The following is a 15,706-nucleotide window of genomic DNA, read 5'->3' as shown; positions in this document are numbered from 1 at the left end:
TTGGTACTTGACACATGTTAACGTTAGCATTCTAGCATTTTAATTGTTTTTTTTAGCTAATTTTGTAGCTGAACAGCACAGAGTCATATGACTTGGTACATGACACATGTTAACGTTAGCATTCTAACATGCTAACTTTTTGTTTTGCCAATTTTGTAGAGGAACACCCCAGAGTCATATGACTTGGTACTCGACACATGTTTACGTTAGCATTCTAACATGCTAACTTTTTTTTGGTCAATTTTGTAGCTGAACACCTCAGAGTCATAGAACATGATACTTGCTAACAACTAGCATGATGGTCCTTCTAGCATGCTAACAATTTTAGCTAATTGTACATATGTACGCTTCATAGTCATATGACTTGCACTTGACACATTTTAAGTGTTAGCATGCAAACGTTAGCATTTAAGTTTGGCTCGCACATTTAAGCGGCTTATACATTTAAGCATTGGCAGGTAGTTTCTCCCAAAATTGCATTTTCTATTTTTTTTGTGCAATTGTTTTTATTTTGTCTTGGGCCAATAAAAAACAAGCTGCGGGCCACAAATAGCTCCCGGGTTGCATTTTGGACGGCCCTGCCCAGGCAAAAAAAATGCTGCACATTAAAAATGATGCATTTACTTTAATGCTGCAGTACATACACTGTGCATTGAAGAGTTTTATAGACTATTTCTACTTCCTCCGAGGGACAAAGCATGACCTTTAAGATGAACTCTCCTCCCCCTGGCTATTATAGTGACTACGCCTGGCAGACACAATAAAGTGATACGAATCCTTATGTATGGCTTTAAAGGGCAGTGGGGTGTGGGGAGATGACATCGTCTGTCCTGTGCCGGAAACGTTCAAGACGTTACAGGTCCAATTCAAGGTTGATTGTCCGTCGTACTGGACGTGTAATAAAAACACGCTGCAGCAAACATAGCTAAATCAGAAAGAACCTGGTCATGTTGGCCAGTCCCTTGCGATGCAAAGTGTAATCGCAAAGTATTCACAGTGGTTCACTTTTTCCATATGTTGGTATGTTACACCTTTTTTTTTACAAAACGGAACACTGTTTTTTTTTTTTTTTTGTGAATGAGCACAAGTGCCTATTTAAATATTTCCAGTTTCAATGCACAAAATAACATTTGTGATCAAATTAAGAGGTTAATTACCAACATGTATTAACAGTGATTAGAGCACAATAATTTAAAGCAGGGGCGTCAAACTCATCATAGATGGGGGGCCACATGGAGAAAAATCTACTCCCAAGTGGGCCGGACTGGTAAAATCACGGCACGATAACTTAAAAATAAAGACAACTTCAGATTGTTTTCTTTGTTTAAAAATAGAACAAGCACATTCTGAAAATGTACAAATCATAACTGTCAGGACTTGGTCTGGGGAGTTTGCTTTTCCGGGATGCAACGGAAAGTTGGCACGGGCGAGACGGGAATTAAGGTACATTTTTTATTGAAACACTAGAACTAACTATAAATACAAAAAAAAGGATCAAACAAAAAGCGCGCACAGTGGCGGAGAATAAACTATGAACAATTAAACAAAAACATTAACTGTGGCTTGAAAAACAAAAACTTACTTGGCATGGAACCGGCATGAAAAAAGAGCAGCAAGCATCATAAGGGTGTGCAGAAGCATATATGGGGTGTGGTATGGGGTGCGAGGTCGTCAGAAAAACAAACTGAAAAACACTGAACTTAAATACTAGACATGATTAGCGAAAACAGGTGCGTGACTCAAGACGTGAAACAGGTGCGTGACGTGACAGGTGAAAACTAATGGTTGCTATGGTGACCAGACAAGGGAGTGAAAAGACAGAAACTAAACAAAACATGACTTAAAACAAAACATGATAATACAGACATGACAATAGCGTTGTTGTTTTTTTACACTTACATGTTGCGGTTAATAGGATTCTATCTCTATTTGTTGTTATTTATACTTTCTGAATAAATTATGTGATAGTGTTCATCATTCAATTCATTGGTGTTCATTTTCAATCTATCAAGATAAAAAATTAATATCAAAATCAAATTACAGGATGTTATTTATGTAGTTTGATCATTTTCATCCACTGGTGCACTAACATCATGTGGTTTATATTTTGTACATACAGTATGTAGCATCATCTACAAAGATACAAAGAATTGCTATTGCGACATCTAGTGGACACATTTAGAACAGCAGTTTCTTTCATTAAAAAATTTCGGCTCATTTTTATACTTAGCAAACTCATCCCGCGGGCCGGATCAAACCTGTGCAGGCCCGCGGGCCGTACGTTTGACACCCCTGATTTAAAGTAAAAAAAAAGAAAAAAAAAAGACATAGACCTCATTGGAAAACAGTAATATCTAAAGGGTGTGCATATGTATGTAAATATATGTACGTATATGTATGTAAATATATGTACGTATATGTATGTAAATATATGTACGTATATGTATGTAAATATATGTACGTATATGTATGTAAATATACGTAAATGGTCCACAGGCCATACTTTGCAAAGCCCTGCTCTAACAGCATTATTATGTGATTTATGGACATAAATGGTCCTAGTCTGTGTTTAGAGAGCCTTTTAACCAACATCTCCCAAGACTTTTAAAACATTACTGAAATCAAAGCCCATCAAAGACTTGCAGGTGGTCCCAGATGAGGTGAGGTGAGACCTTTTTACTGACTGTATATTTTTGGATACACCTTTTGTGTGGAGTGAAGACATGCAAGGAAATAAATAAAGTTTTTTTTAACAAAAGAGCAAACGGGACTTTGATCTCGTTCTTGGGTACAAGGAGTGCACGCCGGTGTGTGCGTGTGTGTGTGTGTGTGTGTGTGTGTGTTCTTGTATTTCTACCCTTCTTGAGACATCAACACGGAAAAGTACCTTCCATATGAGGACCAGTGAATAAGCTAGGACTGAAATCATGGTCCCAATACGGAAAACCATTGCATCTAATAGAGAGCCAAATACTAGAGTCCGTGAACATTGCTCCAAAATCAGGATTTTTTTTGTTGATTTAATGTGCATACAAAAGTAAAGACTGACAGGTGCAAAGGCAGAAATATAGGACAAAACAAGACGACAGCTAAAGAAGGACTTCCCTATTCATCCCCGAAAAAACCCGCCAGGTGAACAGCTGATTTTACGGCTTCCGGTGCTGACGTAAGACAACCCGCGTCCCATATGTGACCACCGGATGAACAAATACACTATGGTACTAAAACTATAGTGGCCATTAACAGTTAGCTTCTACAGCTGGGTTGCCCAAAGTGCGGCACAGGGGTCATCTGTGGTCCGTGACTCCTTTGTCATCAGCCTTAAGCACATTACAAAAAACAAAAAATAGAGAATTCATTTGCACCCCTGAGGGTGGTCCCAAAAAAGTGGGATTTTTCAAATTGGGTGTGTCTCGGTTTTAAAAGTGCTCTCCCTCTGGTCAACATATGACATAACAAGTGTGTGTAAGACATTGAAATACCCCTTCTTTGGCCAAAATTAATTAAAACAAATAAATAAATATGTATAAAGGGACATACTGTAATAACTTGAAGTAAATAATGAAGATTAAAAACCAATTACCAACAAAAAATTAAACAAACAATTTTTTTAACTAAAAGCAGTCTTTTTCTCACAATGTGTCGACTTTTTTCTTATAAAATTGGGAACAATTTCCCATATTATTTCTGTTTTCTGTAATATTGCAATATTTTCTTGTAAAATTATTACTTTTTTTTATGTAAAATTATTACTTTTTTATGCAAAATGGTGACATTTGTCATATAAAATTTTTACTTTTATCACAATATTTCCAATGTTTTTGTTGTTCTTGTAAAACAGTGACATTTTTTGAGTAAAATTAGGACTTTTGTCATAATTTTGCCAAGTGAAATTCAGATTATTACTATAATATTGCCAACATTTGAAAGATTACTTGTCAAATTGGGAATGTTATTGAGTAAAATTCCAACTTTTATCATAATATTGCACAAAAGTTCATTTTTTCCATGCAAAATTTTGACTTGCTTTGGGTAAAATTACAACTTTTATTATAATACTGCCAAAATTCTAAGTTTTTCTTGTGAAATTGTGACCTTTTTCTTGTGAAATTCCAACTCATTTTTCACAACAAGCTTTTTTATATTTGCATAGTATGTAATATATTATTAATGTTGTAAATACAAATCTTCATATATCTAGAAAGGGTGGTCCTAAAGAGGTAGGCATTTTTCAAAGGTCTCAATAAGTGTGTGTGTGTGTGTGTGTGTGTGTGTGTGTGTGTGTGTGTGTGTGTGTGTGTGTGTGTGTGTGTTCGCCTCTCAAATATATGCATGCTGGTGGGAAAATGAAAAATGACAATGAACTCGAGATATTAATAATGACTTCTCGGGTTGTGCTGCAGCACTGAGCCACTGCAGGGGTTCTTATGTAAGCCCTCACGCTGAGGATTACAGGTACACCAAGTCTGCACCTTTATCGAGACTGCAGAATGGTGGAGAAGAAACCATAACGAGAGACGTTTAATTGACTTGAGAGTGCAGCCTATCAGAACTAATGCGGGCTCACTCGCGCATGCAGACGCCTTTGAAGTAATCTGATAAAAATGAAGAAGATTGACTGCCTGTACTCTCTCCCCTCTGCAGCCCAGCCCAACTAATCCTGTTTGTGATGTTCTACTATCTCATCTTCTTGGAAATGAAACAGCACGCACGGCGTGTTCAAGAAAATGCGCCTCAGAAGTTGCTTTTTCTTTGGCTTTTTAAAAAAAAGTGACAGGTAAGAATGTTTTGAAGCTCCTCCATTGTACAAGTTAAGAGTTTTTAATTATGTCGTAACAGTGATACCGTTTTTGAAATAGGAGTCTCAAATGGTCGCTTTTGAGTTAAAAAAAACTAATACATTATAATTTATAATAATAATATTAATATATTTTTCAAAATAATTTAATTAATTAGAAAATCTAATTACATAAAAAATTACAATTACAATTATAATTAAATAGATAAATACAAACAACATAAAAAGTTCCAGATTTTAGTGACATCGTGGAGGTCTTCCTAGTGAAGTGAAGGGAATTATGTTTATATAGCGCTTTATTCTAGAGACTCAAAGCACTTTACATAGTAAAATCCATAATCTACATCTTTAAGTTACATTTAAACCAGTTTGGGAGGCCATGACGCTGCCTCTGACCCGCTTCCAGCTGGATGAGCCTGCCTGGTCTAACCTCCTGAGAGTCAGCGTCCTCTGAAGTGGATATTTGTGTTTTGCATGACAGACCTATTTTGTTTTCCATGTCTTCCCCCCCGAAATAGCGTCCATATCGCCATGTAGTCAAAATAGCATGTTTTTTTTGCCCCTGAAAAGGAGTTTGTCAGTCATTTCCCATTATATCAATTCGTTTTTGAGTTATGATTAAATAACTAACTGCATTTGGAACGCCCCCTTTCCATCGCCAGACTCGTCTCCTGGTGTGACATCATCTACAGAACTGGAGCCCATTTGCCCTCTGAGACAATGTGGATAAACAAATGTAAATGTATTATTTGGATCAATTGCACGTTTTTGTCGCCCTGGTACATGCTTACTTCAAAACTGATATGGTTAACATTATGAGGCAAAAAAAGCATATACCTGTACAAGTTTCTGTAGCATTTTCTCAAGCGTCTTGAGGAAAACATCAGTAGATGAGGACGCAAAATAAAATACCTCTTTTTGTCTTGATTTTGAGCGTCAAGCTGCTCTTCTTTCTTTTGATTTTCTGCAGGTTCTGACTCTGTCTTTCTCCCTTCAAGGGTGCTCCTGATATGCAGGATCACATTTGGCTTAAGTCCGAACTCCAACCAAAACCCTTCTTCTTCAAAGTCAGAAATATTCAAATGATAGCTTCAAATTACACTTCTCTCGCTTGGTCAGGCACATTTTGCACAAGTCAATTTAACCAGAGAGGTCCAAAGTGCTTTACAGAAAATTAAAAGAGGGTACAAATAAAAACATTAAATCATATTTAAAATTAAAATCAGAAAATACAATCATCATAAAAACAATCATAATTAATTCAAATTAAAATCAATCAAACAGTGTAAATGAAACATGTTTAGTTGTCACATGCATAATTAAATAAAAGTATTTTCAGGCTGGATTTGAACATTGCCTACATTGACGACCATCGTACATCTTCAGGAAGACTATTCCAGATTTTAAGAGCATAAAACTGAAATGCAGTTTCACCATGTTTGGTCCTGACTCTGGGCAACAGCAGGAGACCACTCCCTGACGTTCTCAGAGCTGAAGACGGTTCATACGGCTCTAACATGTCAGAGATATACTTTGGCACAAGACCATGAAGACTTGTACAAAAGCAGAGCTGTTTTTAAGTCTATTCTCTGAGCAGCAGGAAGCCAGTGCAGTGACATAAGCACTGGACTAATATGGTCGTAGTTCCTGGTTCTTGTTGGGACTCGAGCAGCAGCATTCTGGATGTACTGCAGCTGCTCCACAGCATGTTTAGAGAGCCCAGTGAGAAGGCCTTTACAGTAGTCTAACCTACTGGAGACAAAGGCATGGTCTTCTAAGCATGGTCTTATTAGTCTTAGCATTTTAAATTTTACACCAGCTATCCAGAAACTGTATGATCTTACATAGCTGCACTTAATCAACCAAAGTAAGTCCGCCACCGTGTGGAGAAACCTACTGTATTGATTATAATTCCATTAATACCATTATAGCTGATGCTTGGCAGACTCTCTGATGGTCAGTGACCAGCTGTTTATTGATTGGACTTCCTTATCTGCTGGCAGCTGAGTGTGGAGAGTTTCCAGAGAACCACAAACAACAGTTCTTTGGTCAGTTTTTAAAATCAGCATCATATTTCCTCCTCTGTTGTAACGACATTTAAAACAAGTCTTCCCCAGCTGTTCTCTGTGTTGTGGCTGTATTTCATCTCGGGTGTGTGTGAGTGACTGGAAGAAAAGCTCTGACTCGCTTGGATAGAATTTGTTTGGCGCCACCTCCCAGTGTGCAGGTGTGAACAAGCCGTCTTTTTTAGACTATGTTTCTTGGAGGAAAAAAAAATCTTATACTCAGATCAATATGGTAATAAAGTTAAAGTACCACTTTAACTTTATAGACACATAAAAAAATATTATTTATTTGATAAAATAAAGTTCCATCCATCCATCCATCTTCTTCCGCTTATCCGAGGTCGGGTCGCGGGGGCAGCAGCTTAAGCAGGGAAGCCCAGACTTCCCTCTCCCCAGCCACTTCGTCCAGCTCCTCCCGGGGGATCCCGAGGCGTTCCCAGGCCAGCCGGGAGAGATAGTCTTCCCAGCGTGTCCTGGGTCTTCCCCGTGGCCTCCTACCGGTCGGACGTGCCCGAAACACCTTCCTAGGGAGGCGTTCGGGTGGCATCCTGACCAGATGCCCGAACCACCTCATCTGGCTCCTCTCGATGTGGAGGAGCAGCGGCTTTACTTTGAGCTCCCCCCGAATGACAGAGCTTCTCACCCTATCTCTAAGGGAGAGCCCCGCCACTCGGCGGAGGAAACTCATTTCGGCCGCTTGTACCCGTGATCTTGTCCTTTCGGTCATAATAATAAAGTAATAAAGTTTCCATAAAAATTATATCAGTTAAAATGCAAAACACTTTGTAGTAGTTTATACGAACCAATGTGTTATAAATATATTAAATATATAAATATATATGTATACATTATATATAAATATAAGTCAATATATATATATATATATATATATATATATATTAAGTTAGTACTAATTAAAATATTTATTAAACTGGGAAAAAAATATAAAATTGCCTATTCATAATAATAATAATAATATGGATAATAATTAAACAAAAGTAAAATATGGTTGCTGTAATAAGACAAAATTGTGATCAATGGTTGTCATTTATATAAAATAAGAGTACAATAAATCAATGATACAGAAAATAAACATATTGATTATTGAATAAAATATTTTTTAATTTTAATGTATTTATTTACATTTACAAAATAATTTGTTTTTAATAAACACACACCGAGCACCCACTGGCAGAAATGTAGATCGGCACCTATGATTGTATAGCAGGCTATGAGGTTTAATAAATATGAAGATAGTTAAAGAGATAATTGAAATATGAGTAAGATGAAATGTGTGAGATCATTTCTGTAATTGCCCAACCATAATCAAAACTATGAATTTATATTCAGATTATAGTAACATTAATATATAAAATACATTATAGTATGTTATTACTTTAAGAAGTTTTTATTTATATTAATGTATGTAAATAGGAAAATATCAGTAAATAGTCTTTATAATAATAAATAAAAGATGACAGATGTGAACAAGAGCATGTATTGTCTATGTGTTATGATGTGAAGGAGGGGTGGCTGTAATGTATAAGTATCTGTCAATGAAAGGGCATTTTATGACTTGTTTAATTTGATGACATGCTATAGTATAATTGTATTGTTATGATTGCATGTCCTTTGTATCTCTTTAATTTAGGTAGCCAGGGACTGCAGATGGAAACGAGCTATTTAGCTGTAATCTGGTGCAGAACATATCTGTCTTTGAGCTTAATGTCTCTGTGCATTGTCCCTTCAAATAAAGACTAAACTAGGGGTGTCAAACTTACGGCCTGTGGGCCGGATCAGGCCCAGGAAAAGGTTTTAGCCAGCCCGCGGGATGAGTTTGCTCAGTATAAAATGAGCAGAAATTTTTGAATGAAAGAAACTGCTGTTCTAAATGTGTCCACTGGATGTTGCAATAGCAATACTTTGTATCTTTGTAGATGATGCTACATATGTCAAAAAAATAAACATGATGTTAGTGCACCAGTCGAGGAAAATTAGCAAATTACATAAATGTTTTTCCTTTTTAATTTTTTCCTTTTTTTTTAATTGAAACAAAGATGTTTGTATTTAATATTTGTTTGCTTACTATTGTATAGTATTTATGTGTTCACTGTTCTGTTCCAGAGAACAAGGAAATTGGATAAAATTGCTATGGTATGAAAAGGGGTAGGATTAAATAAGCTCTGCTTCTTCCTACTACTTTTCGGACGTGCTGTAATGAAACAACTGGAATTGTGTGATGCATTACATTGTGTCGTATGCATGTTCGAAATAAAGTGAAACTGAACTGAACCGAACATAAATAATATTCTGTAATTTGATTTTGATATTATTTTTGTATCTTGATGGATTGAAAATTAACACCAATGAGTTGACTGATCAACATTATCACATCATTTATTCAGAAAGTATATATGACGACAAATAAAGATAGAATACTATTAACCGCAACATGTAAGGGTAAAAAAACCCAAATGTAACGGTACAGCGGTAAAAGGAGACGGCACGGAGACAGTGACGTCGTTAGCTTGCAGCTTGTTTATTGAAATAATCAAATGTATGTGAAGTGTGTACTTAATCCAAATGAATATGGTGTGACTGTGTGTAGTAAGTAAATGAGGGTTGTTACCAGGTGGTGTTGAAGGTGCGTGTTGAAATCGAGGCGGAAGGCCAGATAGGGCAAGGCAGGCTGGAAGGTCTAGAGACAGGCGGGAGGTCAAGGGCTGGAGCGAGGCGTCGTGGTCAGAGGGCAGGCGTGAGGTCGAGATCCAGGGACGCAGCAGAGAGTCCAGAGGGGATCCGAGGAGACGAGACACACAGCTCGAGACCGGGGAAGGAAGACGAGCTGCTGGATGATGACACAAAACAAGACACAGTGAGCACGACGGGGGAAAAAACACAAAGAGCGAGCAAGCACATAGGCTTATTGTACGTGTACAAGTAGCTACGTTCTGGCCCTGAACGCAGGTTTGCACTGGCTTAAGAAGCGTGGCGTCTCATCAGCTTCAGGTGTGCAGAGTGCACTGAGGCATGCGCTTGCGCCGTGACACCAACAATCAATCAATCAATTTCCTTTATTTAACCAGGTAAAGACTCATTGAGATTAAAATCTCTTTTTCAAGAGCGACCTGACAAAGAGGGCGGCACAATCAAAGTAATAATAATAATAATAATAATAATAATAATTACAACAAGACAATACAACAGAACAACAGCAGTCATACCACAACAGGTCAAAAATTATTTAAAACAATGAAGAAATAATTCAATTTAAAAGCAAGTACATTTCCCAAGAGAACTGGTTTCTCGATCTTTTAACATAGACTTAAACTCTCCCAAAGTGATCAATTCTGGTAGCCTCAGATCTTTCTGGATGGCATTCCATGACCAGGGAGCAGCATAACTGAATGCTTTTTTTCCAAGTTCTGTGTTGGCTGCAGGATCCAACATGTGGAGGATATCCTGCGAGCGTAGATTGTAATGACTGGAATCTCTACACACAAAGGAACACAGATAGGTGGGGACAACATTATGATGTGTACATTTTCAGGATAGGCAAAGCTCTCAATTTACCGGTCGATCTACGGTCCCATCCTCATCTATGGTCATGAGCTTTGGGTTATGACCGAAAGGACAAGATCACGGGTACAAGTGGCCGAGATGAGTTTCCTCCAACGGGTGGCGGGGCTCTCCCTTAGAGATAGGGTCTCTTTCTCTGTCATCCGGGAGGAGTTCAAAGTAAATCCGCTGCTCCTCCACATTGAGAGGAGCCAGATGAGGTGGTTCGGACATCTGGTCAGGATGCCACCCGGACGCCTCTCTAGGGAGGTGTTTAGGGCACGTCCGACCGGTAGGAGCCCACAAGGAAGACCCAGGAGATGTTGAGAAGACTATGTCTCCCGGCTGGCCTGGGAACGCCTCGGGATCCCCCAGGAAGAGCTGGACAAAGTGGCTGGGGAGAGGAAAGTCTGGGCTTCTCTGCTTAGGCTGCTGTCCCCGCGACCCGACCTCGGATAAGCGGAAAAAGATGGATGGATGGATGGCATTTCCAAAATGTGCTTGTTGTATTTCGAAACAAAGAAAACCATCTGAAGTTGTCTTTATTTTTAAGTTATTGTGCCGTGATTTTACCAGTACGGCCCACTTGGGAGTAGATTTTTTCTCCATGTGGCCCCCGGTCTAAAATGAGTGTGACACCCCTAAATCATTTGAATGGGATTATTAAAAAATATTTTACATTTAATTTTTATTGACATCCAACATCAGACATTCCTATCCATTGCATCATATTTACATACATCATATAGCTGTTGTCTACGGAGCCCCTAAAAGGACATGGATGTTTTGCGAGATCTCACAAAAGTTTTTTTTTCCTACGTCAGTGAACTGGAAGTAAAACAGACACAGCGATGGAGTAGCGGGAGCATGCGGGAGCCTACCCATCATCTGTGCTCTGTTGTGGGACCATAATACGATTTGATGTCTTTATATGTTAGGTCAATACTAAACTAGAAATCAATAAACTTCTCCCACAGATGATGGGTAGGCTCCTCCATCGCTGTGTCTGTTTTACTTCTGGTTCACTGACATAGGAAAATAACCTTTTGCGAAAACTCGCAAAACATTTTTTCCCCTCCATGTCCCTTTAGGGGCTCCGTAGATGAATGTAAATGTAAAAATACTTTTACTATTGCTCATTTTTTAAATTTTTTTAATGATAGGCTCCAGCACCCCCCCCCCCCCCCTCCCCCCCGCGACCCCAAAAGGGACAAGCGGTAGAAAATGGATGGATGGATGGATGTAATGATAATGTCAATGAGGGATTTTTAATCAGTGCTATGTTGAAATTGTTATTAATATTGATTCTGTTGTTGATAATATTAATTTTTGTCTGACTGCTTTTGGATTGTTTTGCGTCATGTTTGTATGTCCTCTCAGTTGCTCTGTTTATTGCTATGCTGAATGTTGCTGGGTGGGATTTGGGTTTGGAATTGGAATTGCATTATTATGGTATTGTTGTGTATTGTTTTGTTGGATTGATACATTTAAAAAAATAAAATAAATAAATACATTAAAAAAAAGGTTTTTGGTTTATATCCCAACGATGCCACCCCTGTCCCCCCAAAAAAAGAAACAGCAGGAAAACAAAATAATAATATTTACAGATAAATATATATATATATATATATATATATATATATATATATATATATATATATATATATATATTTTGTAATTATTATTTATTATCTGTTTGTATTATTTTATTTCTGATTATAATTATTAATTATTTATAAATAATGATAAATGGGTTGTACTTGTATAGCGCTTTTCTACCTTCAAGGTACTCAAAGCGCTTTGACACTACTTCCACATTTACCCATTCACACACACATTCACACACTGATGGAGGGAGCTGCCATGCAAGGCGCTAACCAGCACCCATCAGGAGCAAGGGTGAAGTGTCTTGCTCAGGACACAACGGGTATTTATTATTTTTTCTTTATTTACTTGATTTATCTGTAAACAAAAATACATTTCAATTAATTTATTCCTAAATTATCTATTAAAGAGTCTCTGTAAACAACGATTCGATTCAATATCGATTTTTGGGGTCACGATTCGATTATAAATCGATTTTTTTTTCGATTCAACGCGATTCTCGATTCAAAAACGATATTTTCCCGATTCAAAACGGTTCATTCAATACATAGGATTTCCGCAGGATCTACCTCAGTCTGCTGACATGCAAGGAGAGTAGGAGATTTTTGTAAAAAGCTTTTATAATTGTAAAGGACAATGTTTTATCAACTGATTGCAATAATGTACATTTGTTTTAACTATTAAATGAACCAAAAATATGACTTATTTTATCTTTGTGAAAATATGGGACACAGTGTGTTGTCAAGCTTATGAGATGCGATGCAAGTGTAAGCCACTGTGACACTATTGACAAGAACAAGAAAGTTTGATCATATTACGCCTATACTGGCTCACCTGCACTGGCTTCCTGTGCACTTAAGATGTGACTTTAAGGTTTTACTACTTACGTATAAAATACTACACGGTCTAGCTCCGTCCTATCTTGTCGATTGCATTGTACCATATGTCCCGGCAAGAAATCTGCGTTCAAAGAACTCCGGCTTATTAGTGATTCCCAGAGCCCAAAAAAAGTCTGCGGGCTATAGAGCGTTTTCTATTCGGGCTCCAGTACTATGGAATGCCCTCCCGGTAACAATTAGAGATGCTACCTCAGTAGAAGCATTTAAGTCCCATCTTAAAACTCATTTGTATACTCTAGCCTTTAAATAGCCCCCCTGTTAGACCAGTTGATCTGCCGTTTCTTTTCTTTTCTCCTCTGCTCCCCTTTTCCTTGAGGAGGGGGGGCACAGGTCCGGTGGCCATGGATGAAGTGCTGGCTGTCCAGAGTCGTGACCCAGGGTGGACCGCTCGCCTGTGCATCGGCTGGGAACATCTCTGCGCTGCTGACCCGTCTCCGCTCGGGGATGGTGTCCTGCTGGCCCCACTATGGACTGGACTCTTACTATTATGTTGGATCCACTATGGACTGGACTCTCACAATATTATGTCAGACCCACTCGACATCCATTGCTTTCGGTCTCCCCTAGAGGGGGGGGGGGTTACCCACATATGCGGTCCTCTCCAAGGTTTCTCATAGTCATTCACATCGACGTCCCACTGGGGTGAGTTTTTCCTTGCCCGTATGTGGGCTTTGTACCGAGGATGTCGTTGTGGCTTGTGCAGCCCTTTGAGACACTTGTGATTTAGGGCTATATAAATAAAGATTGATTGATTGATTGATTGATATTGTTCTTTTTTTAATTTTTATAAATGTCTAATGATAATGTCAATGAGGGATTTTAATCACTGCTATGTTGAAATTGTAACTAATATTGATACTGTTGTTGATAATATTCACTTTTGTTTCACTACTTTTGGTTTGTTCTGTGTCGTGTTTGTGTCTCCTCTCAATTGCTCTGTTCATTGCAGTTCTGAGTGTTGCTGAGTCGGGTTTGGTTTTGGAATTGGATTGCATTGTTATGGTATTGCTTTGTATTCTTTTGTTGGATTGATTAATAAAATAAAAAATAAAATAAATTAAAGCTGCAAGCAGCGTTGGTCGGGCCCGCGTATTTGGCAGGTGCTAGTCCTAAGTGTCCCAATACTTTTGTCTACTTTTAGTCTGAAGTGTCCCAAGACTTTTGTCTAGTGTACCTACCTTGTCTGCATTGTGTGGGCACATAGGTGCTTCCTGCTTTTGAGCAGCCATCTTAAAAAAACAGCACCGCAGGAGCATCAGTGCAGCGGGTCTTAGAAGGGTCATAAAATCAAAACCAGAGCAGGTATTAAAAAGTTGTTCTATACTTTTAATCACAAGGGTTTTATCTCTCACCTGTGTTAGTTTGAAGGCGAAACGACAAACGCGCTCAGAGGAGATAGATTTTGAAGAAAGGTGACCGGTTTTTACAAAAATTTTGTTTTGAAGGGGGAATAGCAAACTTCCTGTTGATTTGTGCTGGGGGTTGTCAATTTATGAAATGTAGGTCTAAGTGAGACCTACATAGAGGTTTTTGTTTAATCTCTCTCCAACCTTCCCAGTGGGAGTTACAGGCAGTTTTGTAATTTTTTTCTTCCGAGGAGCAGTTTTTTCTCCGTTTTATTCAAAAAATTCTGTAGAGCGCAATTTTTGAATTTGGGGTTAGGTTTTTTTATTAGATAACAGTTTTTGCCAATCCTGATGTGTGCGTTCAGTTTGGTGAGTTTTGAAGCATGTTAAGGGGGTCAAATTACAGCTGAAAGAGGCAAACGTGACTGATTTTACTAAAATGTAGTGTTGAAGGGGGAATAGTAAACTTCCTGTAGATTTTTGCTGGGGGTTGTCAATTTATGAAATGTAGGTCTAAGTGAGACCTACATAGAGGTTTTTGTTTAATCTCTCTCCAACCTTCCCAGTGGGAGTTACAGGCAGTTTTGTAATTTTTTTCTTCCGAGGAGCAGTTTTTTCTCCGTTTTATTCAAAAAATTCTGTAGAGCGCAATTTTTGAATTTGGGGTTAGGTTTTTTTTATTAGATAACAGTTTTTGCCAGTCCTGATGTGTGCGTTCAGTTTGGTGAGTTTTCAAGCATGTTAAGGGGGTCAAATTACAGCTGAAAGAGGCAAAAGTGACTGATTTTACTAAAATTTAGTGTTGAAGGGGGAATAGTAAACTTCCTGTAGATTTTTGCCCGAGAAAATAAATTAATAAAATTTAAGTCTAAGTGAGACCTACATAGAGGTTTTTGTTTCATGTCTCTACGACATTGGTAGGGGGCGCTAGAGCGCAATTTTGAGTTTTGGGGTTTGGTATTTTTACCAAAGAGTTTTGTTCGAGTTTTTTTATGTGTGCGTCAAATTTGGTGAGTTTTGAAGCATGTTAAGGAGGTGAAAGTAGTGCGCAAAGCTGCGGAATAAGAAAGAATAATAAATAATAATAATAAAACCTTAGAAGAACAATAGGTCCTTATGTCCCATTGCATAAGGACTCCCTGTGGGAGTCCTTTTGCAATGGGCCATTGCGGGCCCTAAAAAAAAATAAATAAATAAAAAAATCGATTTTTGAAAAATGAGAATCGATACTGAATCGTACAACGGGAGAATCGCGATTTGAATTCAAATTGATTTGTTTCCCCACACCCGTAATATTTAGGCTTTCGTCCATGCAGGTCCATCACGTTACGCCGGTGTTCTTTAAATAGCGGTGCCCCACGAGGGGCGTGGCCTGTGTGCAGCCACCTGATGCATGCACGCAGCCTGTGGCGTTTTTCAGCTCCATGGAACGCC

The sequence above is a fragment of the Nerophis lumbriciformis genome, linkage group LG11 (genome assembly GCF_033978685.3).
Source record: "Nerophis lumbriciformis linkage group LG11, RoL_Nlum_v2.1, whole genome shotgun sequence".
NCBI lineage: Eukaryota > Metazoa > Chordata > Actinopteri > Syngnathiformes > Syngnathidae > Nerophis > Nerophis lumbriciformis.
The sequence above is the reverse complement of the archived record's forward strand: the minus strand, read 5'-3'. Positions refer to the sequence as shown.